The sequence below is a fragment of the Bombina bombina genome, chromosome 5, assembly GCF_027579735.1.
Source record: "Bombina bombina isolate aBomBom1 chromosome 5, aBomBom1.pri, whole genome shotgun sequence".
Classification (NCBI taxonomy): Eukaryota; Metazoa; Chordata; class Amphibia; order Anura; family Bombinatoridae; genus Bombina; species Bombina bombina.
Window position 1 is genome coordinate 743,087,770 of NC_069503.1, and position 16,669 is coordinate 743,104,438.

The following is a 16,669-nucleotide window of genomic DNA, read 5'->3' on the forward strand; positions in this document are numbered from 1 at the left end:
AGTTAATGGGAAATAAATGAGTTAGGTTTTAGGCCCCTCTCAAAACTGACATTAGTAATGTAATATTATATTATATCTTAATATGTATTATATGTGTTATTATGTAGCAGTATATTATATCTAAAGTGCAGACATTAATGCCGTACATGTAAAAACAGCAATATAAAAATAGTTTTTTATGCTTGTGAGGCATGTCACTATTCTTTAATAAGGCCTGTTTATCAGCCAGTGAACAGTGTTTTTTTTTCCTTTGCCTCATATAAAAATGGCATGTGTAGTGCACACAGTCATACGCTTCCTGTTAGCTTCAATATTAAAAAGGCCAGCATAAAAAAAATAATTTTAATATGTTACTGCTCTTTTATATGCATGATATCAATTTTATTTACAGTTCACTGTTCTGGCCCTTTAAGAAAGCAAAATAATGGCAAACTACTCTCATTTCCTGTACCTAATTTTACAGTGCTGTACAATAAATGCAGCTGGCAAAAAGGTCTCCTGAAAATTTCAGCTAAGAAGCATGTGCAATAACCTCCTTAGTCACATGATCACTAGGGACATGTCCTATTGTGAAAAGGGGCAAATTTAACCGGCATAAAATGAGGGCTACTTTTTGGACGTATCTAATTTAACAAACTTGAACAGGTTTTGTTCATAATTAGCCACAGCAGAGGAGATAAGATGAACCACTCAATTCATTTTTTTGTAATGCCCCTTTAAAGGGATATAAAACCCAAAAATATTTGTTTGTGATTCAGACAGAGCATATTATTTTTAAAAAAGTTCTCAATTTACTTTTATTATTAAATTTGCTTAGTTCCTATGATATTCTGTATTAAAGAGATACCTAGGTATACCTAGGAAATAGTGCTGACATCTAGTGCTCTTGCAAATGGATAATATTCTTGAAAAACTGCTGCCATATAGTGCTCCAGAAATGGGCTGGCTCCTAAGCATACATCCCTGCTTTTAAACAAAAGATACCAAGTGAACAAAAAATTGATAATAGAAGTAAATTAGAACGTTGTTTAAAAAAGCATACCCTATCTGAATGAAAAAAATTGAGTTTCGTATCCCTTTAACTAATCAGCACTTCAAATTGAAAAATAAAACCCTAAGGAAAGATATGAGGTCACTTTATAACTCTGAAGGATTGTAATGGAGATCCATTACTGTATAGATCTCTATACATTTTACAGATATTATTATGTTTTTATATTTGTTCATCTCTTGGAATACTATTCATATGGCATGAACACACAAATAAAAATGATAAAATGTTGTTTTCTGTGAATATTAACTTTCATATTATTATATTACATATTGTTGAAATATGTCTTTGTATAACTTACCAAACCTATGCGGTAATTTTCAATTCAAGAAAATAGATGTGTAATTTAAAAATTCAGTTTCATAATATACATGCCAGGGAAAACAAATACAAGGAAATAATTTACACAATTATCTAATTATTACTCAGCTTTCAATTAATGCCCACAATTTCCAGGAGACTTTAAGGCTCCCTTGTGAATGCTGCTTGCCAATTATTCTTTCCTTAACAGCTCAGTATATTTTCACATACGGCACAAAAAAAGACACAGAATAAAAGACAAAATGTATCAAATAAAAGTAACATATAATATATACGGAAATTAATGCAAACACCCTATATAATGCTTTTAGATAGTGTACCATGCTAGCTCTGGCAAAAAATATCTTCCTATATTTGTTCTTTTCTTTGCATTACTAAACTATTTTGGTACAATATTAATAAAAGATCATGATATATTATCTTATACGTTTAAATTTTTTACGTTTTAACATTTGTTTTACATAGTCTTGATGACGTAGACATTAAATACTAATGTTTTCATTTTTTGTTTTATCACTGCGCATGCATAGATGACATGTTAAACTTTTGTTTCCTGGTTTTACAATTATGGGGGAACCGAGCCAAGACTGCTACTGAGTGGACGCATCTCTCCAGAGCTCCAGAGATTCAAATTGTTTAATGGTGTTATTTTTACCTCTTATACCCCTGTGGAAGAGCTTACTTGGGGCAATTTTTGATTTTGAAAATGCACCGTGCCTACTCCACTTCAAACTTAATTTTAACTTGCCTATTAAGGCTCTTGAAGACAACAGGCCTACTGAGTGACGGAAGTGGCGGAACAACTTTTTAAAAGAACCCTCAATACACACCCTGTGTAGGAGTAGGGGGCTCTCACAACCAAGACATCCTCATGGAGATTCATAATAAAAAGGAGTGATCAGTTGTCAGATTTGAGGATCTAGGCAGCACAGAGGTCTTGGAAAGTTAGGGCCACCATCTTGGGCCCAGAACATTAGAGTTCTTCACTCCTGGACACCTCTAGTGAACAACATCGAACTCCTAGAGACCAGACATGAAGGAGTTGAGTTCCAATACATATAGAGATTGCACTTTGCAATCTATGAAACTCACTTTATCAAGGCTGCTAACTTAAGCCTAAGAGAAATAAGGAGAGGCTTGCACCCCTCCTAGATAAGAGGGTGCATGAAGTAATTACTTGCTTTATTCAGATGATGTAATTTGTATAATACCTTTACTCTAATATTAAAGAATTTAGTATGAGAGTGTATTATCTGCCACCATACAGAATTTGATCACTTCAGAATAAGGAAAGAGTTTATATGAGCCTGTTCCATGCATATTTCACTCAACAATTTTATTGTATATGTAGTAAATAGACAATAAGTAATTCCTCACTCAACATATATGTTTACAGTATTAATACATATATACACATATACAGTATATCATAAATAACTAAGAGTATTGCCATTAAGAAATGTTACACTTGTCTTTACCTGTTTTAATATGTTCTCAAGCATTATTCTTATCTAGAAAGAGGGGGTGTCGCATTCCAATGAGAGGTGCTAGTATAAAAATCTTTTCCATGGTGGGGCGGAGCCAACCGCAGAGATGAGCAGACGTCTGAGTGCAGAGCTCCGGATCCCAGCTTATTCTAAAATAAAAAATAAGTTGGTTTTGCTGCCAAAAAAAATTCCCAAGTTATCAAGGGAACTATTTGGGCATAGCCTTACCTACACCCAGCGAGCAGTTTGGATGCCTAGGAGGATAGCCGTTTAACAGCTAGCCATTCTTTCACGCCTGCATTCATCTAATGACACTACTGCGGAGGGGTTGGGGCTCCGCTCCGGAGTCACAGAAGTCATTCCTGTAAGAAGGTGTGAACTGGGACGTGCAGACGGCTGCGTGCTAGATTGGCACCACTGTGTAGAAATCCTGTGGCCTCCTCAGTGTGGATCAACCGTTACTGATGGGTAAATAAAAACTAATGAGCAGATCAGACCTCGGAGGTCGCCGAGGTGAAGAACAGCCAGCAAGGAGACCGGGTAACTGAAAGAAGCCCAGTAAATGCTGCATCAGAGGGAGTCGAAGGAATAGGTGAAGTGCGGAGTGGTGCGACTGGCTGCCATCTTGATTCCGCAACCTGTAAAGAAATCCAGAAGACATCGGATTGCACCATCCACTTGTGCCTAGTGAGTGTAGGTGCCTTGGACTATTGCCATTTAGGCTCTTGACTCTACCCTACTTATTTTTCCACAGTCGGACCTGACTAGCCTGGAGCGGCCCGGTGGTCTCTACTGCAGAGGAGCTGCATAGTCGACATAGTAGGATTTAGGCCTTTACACATGGCAGCTTTCAACTGAATAGGGACAAAAAGTGTTTCAGAGATACCGAGCCTAAGGTGGGGATAGTGCTACTTTGCAACAATTGATAAGACCTTGCAGTGCTCACATGGGAGGATTGGCAGGCCGCCACCTGGGCCTCACTTAGTTCACTTAATAAAATTGCCTACCCTACAATTGCCTACCCTCCAGCCTGAAAACAATGCCCTGCAAAGTAACTACCCTGTTGGTTTCTGCAGCCTACTACATAGCAGTTTCTTATTCGCAGTCTTCAGGAAGTCCTTTTGGGTGAGTTTGTTGCCTTTCATTTGTTACGCACAGCTTGATATACTAACTGACTCTTAGGCCTACTACCCCCTTTGGGAGATTTGATATATTGGATCTTGCTATCATACTCACAGCGTTGCAGTTACTTTTCTTAACTACACCTTCTAACTAAGTGTCCATATCTACATTACCAATATTACTGTATTTACCCACTCCTAAGTATCTTTTTTTTTTTGCCCTTAAAGAGACTTTTCTGCAGCACTAATATCATATCAAGCACAATTTGTTAACTGAAGAAACAAGCTATACCTCTCCCTACAAAGACTCTTGCAATTCCCCTTCACTACAGTTGTTTTAGAATTGTGCATGTTTAGCCCCTCTCTCACCTCCTTCTTTCCCGCCTAGCTTGTCTGGGTGGGTCACTTCCCCTCTCCCTTTTCTCTTCCTCTTGGTCGCATCCCCTTTCCCTGAGGTGGGAGACAGGCTTTAATCTCCCATAGTGCTCTTCTTGCTGACTTTTTAAGTAGTAATTTATTGTCAGTTATAGGAGACCCTTCACGTGTATATTGTTTTATATCATTGTTTGTGTATTGCTTATTTTTTCTCCTGTGTAAAGGTTATACGCTTGCTGTTAAACTTGTCCCCCACCTCCCCGCTCCTGCCCGGCTTGTCTGGGTAGGTCACTTCCCCTTTTCTTTTCCTCTTCCTTCGGGTTGTATCCCCCTTCCCCTGAGGTGGGGGTCAAGTCCTTAGGAAAATCCTGTAAAGGTCCTGCATTACTCTGGTATACTCTCCTCCACCTTGTTTATGACTCCTGTTAGACAGTCATCTTGAAAATAGTACACCACATTGCCCTGCATTCTGGTGTCCTCTAAACTTGCTTTTGTAACGCCTCCTGGATAATTGCCCTCTCATTCTCCTTCAATTTAAATTATAGCGATTGTTGCTGAGATCACTTAGACTTACAGTCCTCCTTTTGATTCCCCACCCAATTTCTTATTATACGAGCTAATCTGTCTTGACTAGCCTTTTGGGGTAGGTTTCTGGCCCATCCCACCAGCCTACATGTCAGGGTAATTTTTAGGAGGTGCCACTCAGCCCTGCTACACTTTATATTGTACTATAATAATATATGTAACTTCGTCTTGGTCAACTAATTAAGTAGCCTGGCATTCTCCTGATAGTTACAATTAGCGAGTTTGCATTCTCTCTCATTTATATATCTAATTTGACAATGCCTCACACTTCTAGGAAATACCCAAAGACTCCGGGTAATGCAAAAAAAACCAACAGTTTACGATCATTTCTCGCAACCACCTAAAGAACCTGAGGAGGTGTCAAATGATGGTCTTAGTGACTCAGAATCCATAGGGTTCTCATTCTGACCTGCACCTTTCCACTCATACCCAACATTTTATTACTGAAACAATCCTAAAAAAATGTTTGCTGCACAAACACATTCTATCACGCAGGAAATTCAGAGAAGCCATACTGAATTAAGAAAATACATCTCTGAGATCAGTGAGAGAGTTGATGCTCTTGAAAGAAGACAAGATGATGTGGCCACAGACCAGACAAACATCTTGGCATAATCAGAAGCTCTATCTGATCAATTAACCCAACTTGAATTTAAACTAGCTGATGTAGAAGACATACACCTATTACCTGATTTGTCGCATACTCTCCAACAGCGATGACAACTTCAACTGATCACCTCAGTGCTACGCAAGACAAATGTGAAGTATAGATGGGGCTATCCAACTAAGCTAATAATTACAAAAGACAACCAAACTCAGGTGGTTTCTACTTTGTCCCAAGGCAGTACCCTGCTCAGGCAGTGGGCTCTCATAACTGAGGCTTTGCAGCCTCAACCTTCCTCACAGCTGAAATGACGTGCAACTGCTCCTGAATGGACTGTCAAAGAACAAAGGCCAAAAAGATTAAGGACCCAGCAGAGCCAGGAACCTTCCAGGCTTCACACCCTTCCACCCTGAGTTCAGGTCAACTATGACGTTTTGATAGAAATCCCTCCATTGGGGATACCTACTCCAATATGCAGTTACTGAATAATCTGAAATATCAGGTCAACCCCTGCTGGTTGTTGACTGACAAATGTCTTTTATTACATAATTTTTGTGGACAAATTAGTTTGTTCACAATGTTTTCTTGTTATGGAGCAGGGTTGGCATAGTTCCTGATTCATGTTATGGTCACCCCAGTGGAGGGTTATTGAATTTCTTTGGTTATGTCTGACACAATCAATGTCAGAAAGTTATTGTTACTGCTATGACGTATATACTTAGCTGACTATTGTCACTGTTTTATTTATTTATTTATTTTTTACTTGTTTGTATCTCATAGCAGGGCTGGTACTATTGGCACCTGCCTACTCTGTTGCACTCCCACCCCCCCCTCCACATATGGTAGCCCATGCCAGGGTTCCACCCAGGTGGACTATTTCCACATTATTTCTATTGATAAATTACTTAGTTCTAAGTACTAGTTTGATCTCCCTTTACCTTATTTTCCCATCTCTTACTCCTAATTCTCTGATTGTTCAATACAAGATAGTTATACTCCACACTCCCTAACCTCTTCCCTTTCACGGACATTATATCTAATAATGAACCACATTCGATTCCTCACTCATTAATGCCAGAGACCTTAATTCCCCCATTAAGCATAGTCTTCTTATTGGTTCCCTTAAGTTTCACAACCCAGATGTGGCGTTTCTCCAGGAGACTCACTGGCAGTCAGATACTCCCCACAGACTCCATTTCCACTCATATACAACCATTAAATACTCCCCATTCTCTAAAAAAGCTAAAGGGACTGCTATTCTAATACACAAAAGACTGGCATACAAGCAAACTCAGATAATTAGAGACCCCTAAGCCAGATACACACTTTTAGTGTGTAAATTAGACCATGTCCAATACACATTAGTATCAATCTATTTACTTAACACGTGCCAACCTGAATACCTTACAAAAGTCCTACAGTTAGTTAAACGTTACAGGCAGGGCAGAGTTATCCTTGCAGGGGACTTCAACATGACTTGGGATAATAAAGCTGACCGTAAAACAGCGACCCCTTTCAAAACTAATCCACAGTCTGAACTACTTTCTTCACAATTTAGAACCAGTATGTCTCAATTTGGATATTTTGATACATGGAGATCTTTCCACCCAAAAAACAGAGATTATACCCATTAATCCCACCCACACAAAATATACTCCAGACTTGATCACATATTTTGTTTAGTTGAAACCTTGGACTCAGTCACTCACATTAACATTTACCTCTTCTCTTGATCAGATCACGATCAAGTGTTAGCTGATATACACTCCAATGATAAACCTAAAATTAAGAACTCAGGGTGCTTACCTCGTCACATTCTGTCAGATATCCCCTTTAGGGAAGAATCGAGACAGGATATTATGGAGCTCATTCAGCAGAATGATAATGCACAAACAAGGGATGACACACTCTGGGGTGCCATTAAGGCGATCATTAGAGGATACATCATCCGCAAACAAGCTTGTTTAAAATGACTTGCTGGACTTACCTTATCCCAGGCACACAGCAAATTTAGGACATTAGAAATCTCTAATAGAATAACCACTCAAATGTCTGTGATTTGAATCCATATTAGCCAAATAGAATTACACAGAGCACAACAAAACCTAGCAAAACTTAAACAGACATTCTACCATAAAGGTAACAAGGCAGACACGATGCTGGCCAATAAACTACATCATCGAACTAATACATACCGTATACACCAGATCCAACATGACAAGAAAATACTTAGATTACCCTAAAAAATCAGGGACTGCTTTTCAGACTTCTATTCGAAGCTATATAACATTGAAACTTCTGAGGATAATAACCCCACTTCATCACACAACATTCACCTATTTCTAAACTCCCTAAATTCGCAAACTCTTACTACTGAACAGCAAGATTTTCTTACTACCCCCCTTCACCTTATTGGAAATTAAACAAATTATCAAAAACCTAAAGCCCTTTAAGCCCCCTGTTCCAGATGGATTCACTGCCCATTTTTATAAGATGTTAACACAAGAGCTATCTTCCCTGCTCCTCAGGTTTTTTGATTTGTAAAGAAAAGAAGGTAACTTTAAAAAAGAATTTCTTGAGGCCACTGTTGTTACAATTCCCAAACCAAATAAAGATCCCATCTTATGCTCTAACTAGAGGCCTATTTCCTTAATTAATGTTGATGTTAAAATATATTCTAAACTTCTAGCAAATCTTATCTTTAAGCTCTTACCCAGCCTAATTAACCCAGATCAGGTAGGCTTTATTCACAATAGAGAAGGCCCAGACAATACTAGGCATCTCATTAATATTATGTGCAAATCTACCAGAATGAACAAGCCTTTTTCAGTTATCTCTTAGGATGCTGAGAAAGCTTTTGACCGAGTCCAATGGGCCTATCTTTGGGAAACAAAAGAGGCCTTGAAGTTTCCCACTGAAAACCGTCTTGCTATTCAAGCCCTCTACTCCACTCCAACTGCAAAAGTGAAGGGCCTGGGATTCCAATCGCGGTAATTACCAATATCTAATGGTACCAGGCAGGGCTGCCCCCTATCCCCTCTTCTTTTTGCCCTGGCAGTTGAACCTCTGGCTGAATAAATCTGCTCAGACAGAGAATTAGAAAAAAAATTCCCTATTCGGAACAAAACACAAAGTCGCAATTTTTGCTGACGATATCACCAATTTTTTTGTTGACCCGGCAAATACTATCCCTAAGCTAATGGAAACTCTAAAGAAGTTTGTTAATTTGTCATTTTACAAGCTTAATACTGCGAAAACTGAAATAAACTGGTGGGGATACCCTAAAAATACATCTATAATCTAACACATAGATTTAATTTTTCCTGGACGACTAAACAAATTACACATCTTGGGGTTAAGTTGTCTAACAGTATACCGCAGATGATCAAAGACAACTATCTACCTTTATTAACGGAGTTGAAAACCTTGAGGCATAAATGGAACCACAAATCTATTTCTTGGATTGATCGGATTACATCCCTTAAAATGCCTTTCCTACTAAAACTCACATATCTGTTCCGATGCCTTCCACTCAGGGTACCCATGCACCTCCTTCTGCAATTCCAAAATGAATGCACAAAGTTTATTTGGCAGGGGAAACCACCTAGAATCACCCATAAACTTCTTCAATTTCCCATCCAGTTGGGAAGCTTAGCTTCCCCATCTATTGTGAAATATTATAAAGGTGCCATGCTCACGCATATATCCCAATGGGGAATATTGCATTCCCCTGAAAAATGGAGAGACATTGAACAGGCCTCACTCCCCTTCACAATTCTTCTTAGAGATCTGATATGGACTTCAGCCCATAGTCGTAAAACCCTTGGAATTACAAACCCTATAATAAATGAATGCCTCTCTATTTGGAATAGGATCCATCATCGTCAACTTATAGCACCCCACTCATCACCTATCACATCTGTAGCCAATTTATTGATGAGCTTAGTAGAAGCCCATCCTAACACTTGGGCACGTCTAGGCATAAACGAAGTCTCAGATTTCTGGTCATCCACCTCTCAGAATAACTATATTACCCTTGACCAGCTAGAAAACCCGCTGTATATTGCCCCCTTCCTCCAATTTAAACTTACTAGAATCAAGAGGCTGTCCAAAATGTTCCCGGGTACGTCTCCTTTGTGCTGGCGCCAATGTGACTTACCAGGAGATTTACTTCACATATGGTGGGAGTGCCCTAAAATTAAACCTATTTGGAATCTGTGCTTCTCTGCTCTCTCCAGAATGAAGATTTGTGTACCCAGAACACCTGCCATAGCTCTTCTACATGCAGGCCTACATACCCTTCCTAAACACAACAGCCTTTTATGTATATTTCTGTTCTCTTCCATCAAAACTAATATCACCAGGGCCTGAAAAAGGGAATCCCCCCCAAAATGGTCTGACATTCTAAATGCAATGGCATACCTTCACACCATGGAAAAATACATCTTTTATTCACTTAACAAATCTGATCTTTTCATATTTACTTGGGCTGACTGGAAGCAACATTACGACACTCTCTGGCACCCAACAGTGACATCTTAAGAATTGAACCCACCACCTAACTGACTGTATGAACCCCCCTCCCCACCTGTCATATAACCCCTATATTTGTGTGGGTTACTTTCCCTTTAAGCCTCAGAAATTCTCTGAATTGATTTTTCTGCTATAAAAAGGCACCTCCCATGTTCACAGGTGCTTGGTAATTTCTTAGCATTCAGTATTCCTAACAGCTATCTCGCCCCACTCCACTGGAGTGTTTCTCTGCATATTAGCTACAGATATCTTCAGTCTAACCTTGTGTTCTGTTTCACAGTATTTTCACTTAATTCAAGTCCTATTCCTCCTATTCCCAGATGTCATCAGACACCGGACTTCACTGCACCTTTCTGGTCAGCGTACTGACTGCTGCAAATGTCAGCCTGCCTGCTTGCACTTTTTTAATGAAAAGTGCCACTTCACTTGTGAGTACCTTTCCACTGGATAACACTACACTCTATTTTTCCAATTGCACAGAGATATCTGCACTATGAGGCGCTCTCTTTTTTCTTTTACCCTATAGATATCTGATTCACCGCCAGCACCAAGAGAAGCAGCCCAATAACACTGAACTCCCGTATTTTTTTGAAGACCCTTCAGAAATCACGAACATTTTTGGTTTGCTTTTTGAACATTTGTATGAACTTTTTTGTTGTTGTTATACAACTTATACCACTGGTTATGATTAATGTTTTCAACAGAAAGAACAGCTATCCTGTTTGATCATTGTTTGTAACTGACAGTTTGGCACACGCTACTATTTTATATTTTAAGGGATACACATGTTTTTTTGTTGTGACACACATTTTACTCAATAGCTCTCATTTTAGAATTTCTGTTTGTACACAGAAAACAACATCACTATTTTCTGCGATACAGACTGACCAAAATTACCTATCTTTATTGAGGTTTTCACATCTTATTACCTCACAACACATATTTCACACTATTCCTGCACCAATCATAGGCATCTTATTTATATTTTATATCTCGGTATAAAATATATATCCCTAGTGTTGCCTTTTAGCCTACTTATATTGCGCATTGTTCAATTCTGTTTCTTAAGCACTCTTTTCAACACCAAATATTTATCTCTTTCGATATTTTAATTGTGGTATTATAATCTAGACCACCCATGCTACCTCCAGCCACATTTGTAACATCATACATCCTTTTAGTTGCCCTGTTAATACTTTTCTTGGTTTAATTTTATTTTTGTTTTGTGTTGCATAGGACAGCAGCACAATGGATGAGGGCGTAGAGAGCGTGCAGGTGGAAGGAGAAACAGAAGTTGGATATATTAGAAATAGATAAAGAGCAGTTAATTTATTAAGTGACATCACTAATGTGGATAAAGATCCACATACCCTCTTCAGACAACTAGAAAAATTATTAACTCAGGTTGTAAAAGAATGGCAGGACTTAATCCTACTTGATAATTATGTACTACATGACATCATACCTAGAGGGTTTAGGATTAAAAAATATCCAGCTTTTGACCTGGATGAAATAGAGTTTATAACTGAATGGGATAATGCCCTACATCTATGTTCTATGACTCTTATTAAAATATTGGTTAAATATAAGGAATTTAAACTAGAAAAAATAAAACAGACATAAAGGCACTATCTGTGAAAATTAAACCTCTAAAGGATAATGAAAAATGGAAGAAAATTAATAGTGACATTATGTCTAGAATTGGCATATAAGAAAAGGAATTGGTTGTCCATAAGACATTAAAACTTAAAAGAGATCAGGATGATTACTATTTATGTCATTGAGTGCAAATGTGGTGCTCAATATGTGGGGGTATCAGAAAGACCCCTACGCGACAGGATAAGAGAGCACATCCTGTCGATTGTGCACCACAACAAAGAACGAAATAAAGACCTTCCAGTTCCTAAACATTTTGCTACATGTAATGCAAATCTTAAACATTTTAAATTTATGGGAATAGATACAATTTCCAATCATTGGAGGGGAGGCGACCTTCATAACGAAATTTTAAAAAGGGAAGATAAATGGATATTCCAATTAGGTTCCCTGACCCCTCGGGGCTTAAATTTGGAACTAGATTTAAATTTAAAAAAATCTTTATTATATAGCTTAATAATAATTATCTTGAAATTGTCTCTATTTACATAAAGTTCCTCAATATATGGCCCGTAATCTCTATTTTTATTTTCTATTATCTCATTCGAAATTAACTCTTTTAGCTCATAGATAAGTTGATATAGATACTGGTATTAATGCTTTTATGTTTTATGTATATTATATATATATATATATATATATATATATAATATGTACTGAATTAGAAATATCCCTTTAAGACTAGCGTATAAATAAGCAGTCCATATACAGCATCAGTATTGAGCTTGAGAAAGGCTGTACACAGCCGAAATACGTTGTTCTTTGTTGTGACTTTTTTGGGCTTCCGTAGTCCTGTTACTCTGATGCCGTGGGAGTTCATTGAACTCGATCTGACTCACTGTAGTCCTTCCACAAGAGTTTAGGAGGTGCCTGAGAGAATAACGATACCCGGATAGAAAAAAACTATTGGAGAACAACCATTATTATTATTATTATTGGTTATTTGTAGAGCGCCAACAGATTCCACAGCGCTATTAACAAAGACGGAAGTACAACAAAACAATTATAGGGATCAAATGGGTAGAGGGCCCTGCCAAGAGTTGCACTGTTGTAGTCAGCTCTTGAGAAGGTGATCAACAAACAGCTGGACTCTTAGGCTTACATGCTAAAGGGGTTCAGGGGATAACAATGGAGGAAAGGAACTGGTATAAAGAAAGGTTAGCATAGGTTGTATGCATCCCTGAACAGTAGAGTCTTTAGGGAGCACTTGAAGCTTTTAAAACTAGAAGAGAGCCTTGTGGAGCGAGGCAGAGTTCCACAAGATGGGAGCCAGTCTGGAGAAGTCCTGTAAACGGGAGTGTGATGAGGTGACAAGAGAGGAGGAGAGTAGGAGGTTGTGGGCAGAGCGAAGGGTACGAGAGGGAGAGTATCTGGATACAAGGTCTGAGATATAGGGGGAGCAGTGCAGTTGAGGGCTTTGTATGTCAGAATGAGAATTTTATGTTTGATCCTAGAGGCAAGAGGAAGCCAGTGAAGAGATTGGCAGAGAGGTGCAGCAGATGAAGAGCGACGTGTAAGGAAGATGAGTCTGGCAGAGGCATTCATTATGGATTGTAAAGGAGCTAGACGGTAGGTGGGGAGACCAGAGAGGACAGCCATTAACGGCAACTAGTGTAAGTATAAGTGTACACCTTGCCATTGGAATTATATAATCTGCTTTAAAGGATTCCTTTGTGCTTCTTCTCGCCCATACTTTGCAGCTTTGCAGCTTTGCAGCTTATGCCATTGATGTGTTTGCTATATAAGCCAAGCTTTAACAACTACTAATCAAGATACAACTTTGCTTACACAAAAAAGATGACCTTTCAACTAACCAATATTATGTATTACTGAGCTGTAATATGCAAGCTATTATCTATTTCTGTGTCATTAATTTTTAGATTGTATTTGTTTAGGCTGTATGGTTTTTACTCTTTTTGGTGCACATTTTTATCTTTGATGTGATTGCCTTTAATATTGTGTTGATTTTTATTAATTTTATTAATTAAATGCATATATATATGTATATATATATATATATATATATATATATATAATTATAACCTCTTTGGGTCTTTATATTAGCCAGTTTACTACACACATTTAGCTGTCTTTCTGACAGCGCAGCTGTATATAATTACTTGCCTGCAGGTTACTGCAGTCATTGTAATTTAACCTTTAATATTGACTACAAAACGACAGAGTTTATAATAGGAACCCTAAATCAGGTACAGTTAACCATAAAACAACACACACAGGAATAACCCATAATAAAGAATATAATTATAGAAGAGAAACTAATAAAATGGGAGGGGCTAAATCCATTCCTGATAAAGAGAATGGTGTAGACACTAGAGATAAACCAGAGGAAAGCAGAATGGGACCCAAAAAAGATCATGAAATCAGTATTCAAAATCGATAGCAGGTTCTGAATGAATCCCCACCACCACCTAAGTGGAATGAACAAGGTGCTAAACCTAAGTTTACACCACATTACAAGAAAGATAATAGTAATAGGTACAATAACCATAGACCCAAAGAGCAGCAATACAATAGACAGTCTGATCACCCACAAGGTAACTTCCCCCCCTCTTCCTTTTCTTTTTTTCTTTGAGTATACATGAAAATGATATTCCTATTAAACATAGTCATTTCAAACACCCATCCTCTTTCAATCCAATCTGTGCACAAGGTGACTATATCCCTGTATTTAATGAAATAGTGAAAGAGGAATTTAGGAACTTTTTTAAGTCTCAACCAAAAAAAGGAAAATATAAATATAGGGATAATCTAACACATCAAGAAAGAAAATCAGATATAAACATAACCATCAGGCAAGCTGACAAGGGGGGATTAATTGTTGTACAAGATCGAGACACCTACTTATTAGAAGCTTATAGGTTATTGAGTTGTGTGAATACATATAAAAAACTTGATAAGGATCCAACATCCCAATATAGTCTAGAATTGAATACATTTATGTTAAAGGGAAGAGAAGATGGCATCCTCAAACTTCATCCTGATTCCATGTCCTCCTGCACCATTGTTTTACCACCTACCAAAGGTGCATAAGGACATGCAGAATCCCCCTGGGAGACCTATTATCTCTGGGGTGGGTTCATTGACAAGTAATTTGTCATGCTACCTGGATTGGCTCTTACAACCTACAGTTAAATTGATTAAATCATATTTGAAGGATACCACCGACACCATAAAGATCTTTGAAGGAATAAGTTGGGATGAGGACCTCTTTTAGATATCTTGTTATGCCACATCCCTGTACACAAATATTCCACATGTACAGGGTGTGAAGGCATTTGAGGAATATTTTGATAAGTTTAGTGATTTACCATCCACCCAAATACAATTTTTAGCCAGGGGGATAGAATTTATTTTGTTCCACAACTATTTATCTTTTGAAGATGTTTATCAACAAATACAGGGAACTGCCATGGTGACGTCTATGGCCCCCTCATATGCCAATGTTTATATGACAGCCTTTGAGTAGAGATATGTGTGGAACAATAATTCATTTGAGAAGAATGTCATGATGTACCGCAAGTACATCAATGACATTCTCATTATCTGGAAGGGTGTAGAAAGAGGGGCCCTGGAATTTATCAATCATATGAATCAAAATAGTTTTAATCTTAACTGGGAAAGTGAACAAGGAGCAGATGGAATTTTTTGATCTACTGTTATATGTAGATCATTTCACTAATAAAACATCAGTGAAAAACTACAGAAAGCCCACAGACAGCAATGGTTTTTAAACGCAGAAAATGGACATCTGCCTCAAAGGAAGAACAATATACCACTGGGTCAATTCCTAAGGATCTGCAGGAATTGTACGACTTTAGAAGATTTTGAGGAAGAATAAAAAAACTTTGAACAAAAATTATTGCAGAAAGGCTAGGATAAAAACTGAGATAACAGTAGAGGTAGAAATAGGGAAGATCTGTTGATAAACAAGGCTAAAACATTCGGTATTGATGATAAGGGAAAAATGGGAGCAAAGTTCATTACAACATATAAACTGGGGGCTGACTTTATCAAATCTACCCTGAATAAACATTGGAATATCCTATTAACTGATCCTATTCTGGGACCCCATTTGGACAAAAATCTGGTTACTATTTTTAAGAAGAATATGAGTATAAAAAATATATTAGCTCCTTCTAAATTAAGATCTAAAAAAGGAAACAAATAAAGGTAATCTTGCAGCTTGGTGTATAAATAAGGGAGGAACGTTCAAGTGTGGCAGATTGAACTGCTGTATGTGTGGATTGATAAAAAGGGGGACACCGGGTGGAACTTAGCCGTTCTGGAAAATGGCTGTGTGAGAAGACAGCTCCTAGGCCCATACCACCTAAGCTCAATAAATAAAAATAGCCAGCAAACTCTTTTAACACCACAGTGAGCCTGTATAAATAGCGGTTGCCAGAGGATCATATAACGAATGCAGACAGAAGAAGCGGAGTTCGGGCAACACTACAAGGAGTCGGCAGGCCGACGCCCGGAGCATATGCCACAGTCGGCGGAGCATTGGGGACCCGGGGTCAGCCGTAACAAAGCCCGGTAGCAAGCAAGGTCTAAGTGACAGCCGGTCACGCTTTAGCAGGCTAGCAATAGCGGAGGGCTGACGTACCCGGTCTGAAGCGGCAACAAGTAAGTCCCGGAACACGGGGAGGCACCATTACGCAAGTGGGGATAGTACATAACCTCGTGGGGGAAGCCATTATAAAAGTAAGTGCTAACAAGATTAGCTGGAAGGACCACAGCTCACCCAAAAAGTAATCATAAAAGTGTGCGACAGTACAGGAGCCACGCAGCACATAAATACTAAGTCAGTAAATAAAGAGGACAGAAGGGCTGTGTATTGGAAACAGACAGAAAAGGCCCACAAATAACATAAAGGGACATCTAAGACTGCTCAGAACCACTCTATAAATAAACA